This window comes from Dasypus novemcinctus, chromosome 3 (assembly GCF_030445035.2).
Source record: "Dasypus novemcinctus isolate mDasNov1 chromosome 3, mDasNov1.1.hap2, whole genome shotgun sequence".
Taxonomy (NCBI): domain Eukaryota; kingdom Metazoa; phylum Chordata; class Mammalia; order Cingulata; family Dasypodidae; genus Dasypus; species Dasypus novemcinctus.
In genome coordinates, this window is record NC_080675.1 from 124,617,499 (window position 1) to 124,623,975 (window position 6,477).

The 6,477-nt window shown below is 42.7% G+C and overlaps 1 pseudogene; it reads right to left on the reverse strand.

Moving 5' to 3' along the window:
* LOC131276643 (ketosamine-3-kinase pseudogene) lies at window positions 1-4,511 on the reverse strand (annotated as a pseudogene).
* Between the last annotated feature and the right edge of the window lie 1,966 nt (window positions 4,512-6,477).

Consider the following 6,477-nt stretch of genomic DNA (forward strand, 5'->3'; position numbering starts at 1 on the left):
TGAAATATTTTTAAAGTCTAAATCCATCAGTATGTCATTCTATAATCTGCCAAGTGCAGATGTACAATGCCCAAGCCATTTTCAATGTTCCTTTCTATGGTAAAAACGTGTGAAAGTTGGGTGCTATTCTGGTTGATGTTTTTCCCACATTAGCTATTCTGTTAAAGTTTTGTTACTGGGGAGTGAATGAAGTGGTAAGAGTATGAATAGTTGTCATCTCATGGATCATACTATTATGTGAATTGGGTATCTGCTATTATTTGGTACTTCTCTAGATAGGTGAGTAAATTTCAGAATGTATTAGAGGGAATGTCTTTGTGTCTGTGTGTAGTATACAATTTATCAGAATGATATAACAGGATGACCCTGCATAGATGTCTGTGTTAGGGGTGTAATGATTTAGGATAAAGGAAAATGTGTAGGCAGATATTTTTCACTTTTTTGATTGGGCTACGTGGCAATTAACAAGTAATTTATATTTTCTTTTATTTGGTCTATATATATGTAATGTCACTAGCTGATTATACAGATGATTTCCATTGTACTAACTTATGTCTCAATATTAATAAACACAACATTCCCAAATATTCTTGTATGTGCGAAACAATCTCATATTTACTATACTAAAGGATTTAATGTAATGCCCAGCACATAGTAGGTACTCAATATGCTATGTGACTGCAAAGGTGGCACCATAGGAAGAATGCTGGGTAGTGGTTTAGTGCCTATAGTAGTCAGTCAAAGGGGTGCTGATGCAAAATGCCAGAAATTAGTTGGTTTTTATAAAGGGTATTTATTTGGGGTAGGAGCTGACAGATACCAGGCCATAAAGCATAGATGACTTCCCTCACCAAAGTCTATTTTCACTTGTGAAATTTTACGTGTTGGAGCAAGATGGCTGCCGATGTCTACAAGGGTTCAGGCTTCTGGGTTCCTCTGGGCTCAGCTCCTGTATTCTCCACAAGGTCAGCTATAGACTATGAGGCTCTCTAGGCTTTGCCTCTCTCCACAAGGTCAGCGATAGACTATCAGGCAAATGGCTCTGTCTCTTTCCTTGGGGCTCCAGCTTAAGACTTCAGCATCAAACTCCAACATCAAAACTTCAGCATTAAGAACCCTCCAACTCTGTCCTTTGCCATGCCCTAATGACATGGCCCAATCAAAGCCCTAATCATAACTCAATCATGCCCATGTACAGACCAGACTACAAACATAATCCAATATTTATTTTTGGAATTCATAACTATATAAAACTACTACAATACCCCAATAATCTCCATCAGCAAACCCCCATTCTTTGATGAAGACAGTTAACATCTTTGTCAATATTTCGGTAGAGCACTATGTAAAAGCATCTTCAGGTCTGCCATTCCTAAGTGATGGGGCTCCTGTACTCTTCCTCTACAGAAATTCTGCAACTGTTGGTGACTCTCCGACTTACACTCATGTGTTGTCCTTTAAATAATCTTATTTTATTTCCACACTTAATTTGTTTTCCACAATTAATTTGTTATTTTATTTAGTAGCAAGAATAAGCAGTCACACAGACAAGGTCATTTTTAACTCCTTTGTTTCCAAATCTCTTTCTTTGGTTCATGGTATCAGAATGTAGCACCTCTTGGGGGGTGAGAGGTACATGGGAACCTCTTATATTTTTTTAATGTAACATTTAGAAATAATAAATAACGAAATTATAGGGGGAAAAAGTAGCATCTCTTGATGAATGTACAACATTGTGATTATACTAAAAGCCATTGATTATACACTTTGTATAGAACAGCGAGAAACAGCAGCTGTGTACAGTGGGGGAAGCATAGATTGAGAGGTAAGGAATTTTCTTGTCTCTTTTTGTTTATTATTATTGAAATAATGAAAATTCTCTAATAATGATTTATGTGATGAATGCACAGCTATGTGATTATAACAAATACCATTGTACACTTTGGATGAATCATATACTTTATTAATATCTATGAATAAAATTGTTATTTTTTTTTAAGTAGCATCTCTGGGACTATCTTCTATCCTAGCATTAAACTATTTTTCCAAATCAGGCAGCTTTTTACCAATGAGAGAGATATACACAAGACAGTAAAATCTGATAGAATTTGAAAAGTCAAGATAAGGAAGATGGGATTGTTGTGGGAATCAAGGTTTCATAGGAAGGCCTTGAGCAGCTGAGAGTCAACACAAAGGATCAGAACATATGAATCCCTCCCCACCAAAGATGAATACAGGGGGACAAAGGAAGGTGTAAGTGGGAAAGCTTCCCTGTTAAGCTTAGACTCAGTCTTCACAAGGACTTTGTAAATTGCCTATATATATATACATACATAAAATATACATGCATATATATAGACAAACATAATTTAACCTTTCCATCCACTGATCCAGAAAAATCATACCCTAACTTTGCTAGTAATGACTATGTTCATACAAAATTCTTTTGGATGGAATCTTTTTCCAAAACTGAAATTTAAAAATAAATTTAAACACACAGCGAATGGACACAGAAAGCAGACAACTTGGGGGGGAGGGGGAGGGCAGAGAAGGGGAGAGAAATAAACAAAAAAATAAATCTTTAAAAAAATAAAATAAAAATAAATTTGAGAAGGCTATTTTATTATAGACTCAAATAGTTTATGTTCTGAAGCTATATTAATTCTTCAATAATCATTGCTTCAAATAATTTTACAATTAGAATTGATCAACTGTTTTTTGTTTTTTTTTTTTAAGAAACAGCGGTTTTTCTTTATTGTAGCAAGATATAACAAAGGTTTCTTGGCAAACAGCTAAGATAAATACTGAATTACAACTCAAGTGAGGGAAATATACAGTCTCAAGCATCATTGGAACCCCTGAAAAGTTATTCAAATTTCTGTGTGGAAGTATTGATTAGCATTAGTGCCGTCCAGAAACTGCCGCCCTCCTCTTTGCAAAGCTGAAGGCGCGAATCGTCGATTTAGCTCTTTCATCCACCGGATCAGGATGACAGCACCGAGCACGAACTAACCTGACGACGGCCCCCACCTCCCCCAAATCAGTTTCCAGGCCTGTTCAACCTGCAGCGCCTCTAGAGCTAAGTCAGAGTCCCGGGAATGTCGGTTTTGAATTAGTGGTTGTAAGAAGCTTCTAGTAAGTGAGGCGGTTTCATGTCTAGACTCAAGTCTAACCAGCAACATCGTTAGTTCCTCAAAACACTGCTGGCCTCGAGGGCTGGGAGGACCTGGGCAGGTGGCCAGAGGGCCTCGGCGCCCCGGGACACTGCAGGTGCATCAGGCTCGCACGCCCCAGCGCTCCCTTCCCGTCTAGGGGCTCATCACTGCCTGTGCATCACAGGGCCTATGCCTAGTGGATTTTATCTGGCCATGAAATCTAACAAATTGGACAACTTTAGTTTGATTAAAACTCTTTTCAGAAACATTACTTTACCAGGCTTGAAACTAAGCTCCTGAGTTGGTCTTGAGCTGTTCTAGCCGTGTGAATCAGCACGGAGGGTGTGGAAGGGCCACTGGCATCTAGCTGGACGCAGACCGTCCACACTGCACCCTCGAGTCAGCTCCTCCGAGAGGCCGGCGAGTTCACTTGAGATTCCTCATTCTGTTGAGGGAAGAGCCTGTGTACCCGGACCCAAAGTAGTGTCAGTGGGCCAAGTAGTCAAAGAGCTGATACAGCCGGAGGCGCTGCTCGAATCCTGGGGCTCTGGGGATTTTGCTGCGGTAGGCAGAGTAAAAGGAGCTGCTGGAGCCCCCAAACGTGCCAGCTATTGTCCTCTCGTATTCTGAGTGGCCGTAGAAAGAAGCTGGCTCGAAAATGATGGGCCCACCGGAATCCTCTGCTGCATTTCCTCCCCAGAGGTCTCCGTGCAGTAAGGCAAGGAAGATCTCCAGATCACGGAACAGCTCAGCGATCTTTAACTGCAGAGCAGACCAGACCAGAGCTCGCGGGCTTCCCTGTCCTCAGACGCCTTCTCTTCTATCTCCATCTGAGGCTGGATACGCTGCTGGGCGTAGAACATGACCCAGTCCTTCTGCCAGTCGTTCACCTGGGGCAGGTATCCACAGCAGTCACCAGACTCCTCTCCCCACTGTGCTGTCTTCACTCCGGAGACTCTCTCCAAGCTCCCTGTCCCCAAGGGGTAAGTCTGCCGGCTGCGCTCCAAGCTTCGCCTTGCGCCTGCTTAGGTAGGGCTTGTTGAGATAAAACCAGCATACTCCCGCGTCGGGGGCGGCGAGGACCTTGACGGGCTTGGGCATCTCACCGTGTGTGTCTTCAGGATGGCAGTTAAACTCGCCATCTCACCTTCAGACATTCTCCGGACCTTAATCTTGGAGTTCACGTTCACAAACACCGGTCCTTCGTCCATGTCGTTGCTCTGGCCCTGGCTAATGCACCCGCTCCCGAGTGACTCCAGCCTTGACGGAGCCGCAGCCCAGCTCTCCCCGCAGCAGCGCCTCCAAGATGCTAACGCCTGCCCCCCTAGGGGGCGACGCAGGCCTCTGTCTGGTTTTTATTTAAGAATATTTACACTCTGTTAAGAAATGTTTTATGACTTGGCTCCTAAACGTGGACTAATTTGTCTCAGAATGTCTTTCATCTCTATGCAGAAATTGGTGCTATTTTTCCCAATGTGAGTCTATCTTTGAAAAAAGGTTAGCATTAAGTTATTGAGTAAGCAGCGTGGGTATATGGTATAATTTGAGCTTTGCTAGAAAATTCTTACATACGCGTGTGCACGCACACACACATATTCACTGCAGTTGTGATATGTGATACAGATGCCTAAAATTCCCATCATCGAAATAATTCTGTTGGATTAAGGTATTCAATCTTGTCATTTCTTGAGACTCAGAGAGGACCACCAGTGAATGACCCACGTGTAATGAAAGAATAATGGGTAGGTAAACTATGAACTTCTCTGAGCCACAGTCAAGTTACATAGAAAGTGCTGACATTATGCAGAATATGCCAGAAGCAGAAGACAATTTTTTTTCCACCAAGAATATTTTATAATATTCTTCATAAAGCTTTGCTCATCTTTTTCTTAGTCAATGAAAGCATTTAATTTTGGCCCCTATTATTAAAAATCTCTCTGCTAAATTATATTTAAATGGAATATATGTGAATCCTCTTGATTTTGGTAGATTATTCTTGCACCAGTTAGTTGTACTAAAGTCTACTCTTAGTTATAATAGATTTGTATAATTTTTCTAGACTTCTTAAGTAGATACATCATCTGGTGATAATGAATATATTAGAACTCTATTTCCATTATTACATGTGCTACTAATTTTTTTCCTGTTTTGGAACACTGGCTATGTCGAGTGCCAGTGAAAACCAAGGAATGTGGATTGTGTGTCTCCTTATTTGTTCACCTGTCTTTATTTATTTTTTTTTTAAGATTTATTTATTTATTTCTCTCCCCTGCTCCCCGTCTGTTCTCTGTGTCTATTTGCTGTGTCTTCTTTGTCCGCTTCTGTTGTTGTCAGCAGCACAGGAATCTGTGTTTCGTTTTGTTGCATCATCTTGTCGTGTCAGCTCTCCATGTGTGCAGCACCATTCCTGGGCAGGCTGCACTTTCTTTCGTGCTGGGCGTCTCTCCTTACCGGGCGCACTCCTTTCGCGTGGGGCTCCCCTACGCGGGAGACACCCCTGCATGGCACGGCACTCCTTGCCCGCATCAGCACTGCGCATGGGCCAGCTCCACACGGGTCAAGGAGGCCCAGGGTTTGAACCGTGGACCTCCTATGTGGTAGACGGACGCCCTAACCACTGGGCCAAGCCCGCCTGCCCCTCACCTGTCTTTATCTTTTTTTTTTTTTTTTTTTTTTTTAAAGATTCATTTATTTATTTAATTCCCCCCCCCCCCCCCCCGCCCCCCGTTCGTCTGCTCTTGCGTTGCTGCGTCTTGTTTCCCTGTCGGCCTCCGCTGCCGTCAGCGGCACGGGAAGTGTGGGCGGCGCCATTCCTGGGCAGGCTGGTCTTTCTTTTCACGCTGGGCGGCTCTCCTCACGGGCGCACTCCCTGCGCGTGGGGCTCCCCCACGCGGGGGACACCCCTGCGTGGCACGGCACTCCCTGCGCGCATCAGCGCCGCGCATGGCCAGCTCCACACGGGTCAAGGAGGCCGGGGCCTGAACCGCCGACCTCCCATATGGTAGACGGACGCCCCAACCACTGGGCCAAAGTCCGTTCCCCTCACCTGTCTTTAAAGGCACAGAAATTTCACCATGAAGCATTATTTTTGCAGTAAGATTTTATTACATGATTCTGCAGTGTTCCAGTAGTTTCTTCACATTTCTTTTATAATATTTGGATTGTTAACATTATCAAAATTGTAAACTCTGTAAATATTAATTTTCTCAGTTTCTCCTTTAAATTGATAATATTGACAATTATATCAATATATATATATTTTTTGCACAGGACTTCACAGGGCTTTAAAATTAATTTTATTTTTACAAACATTTCCCTCCTT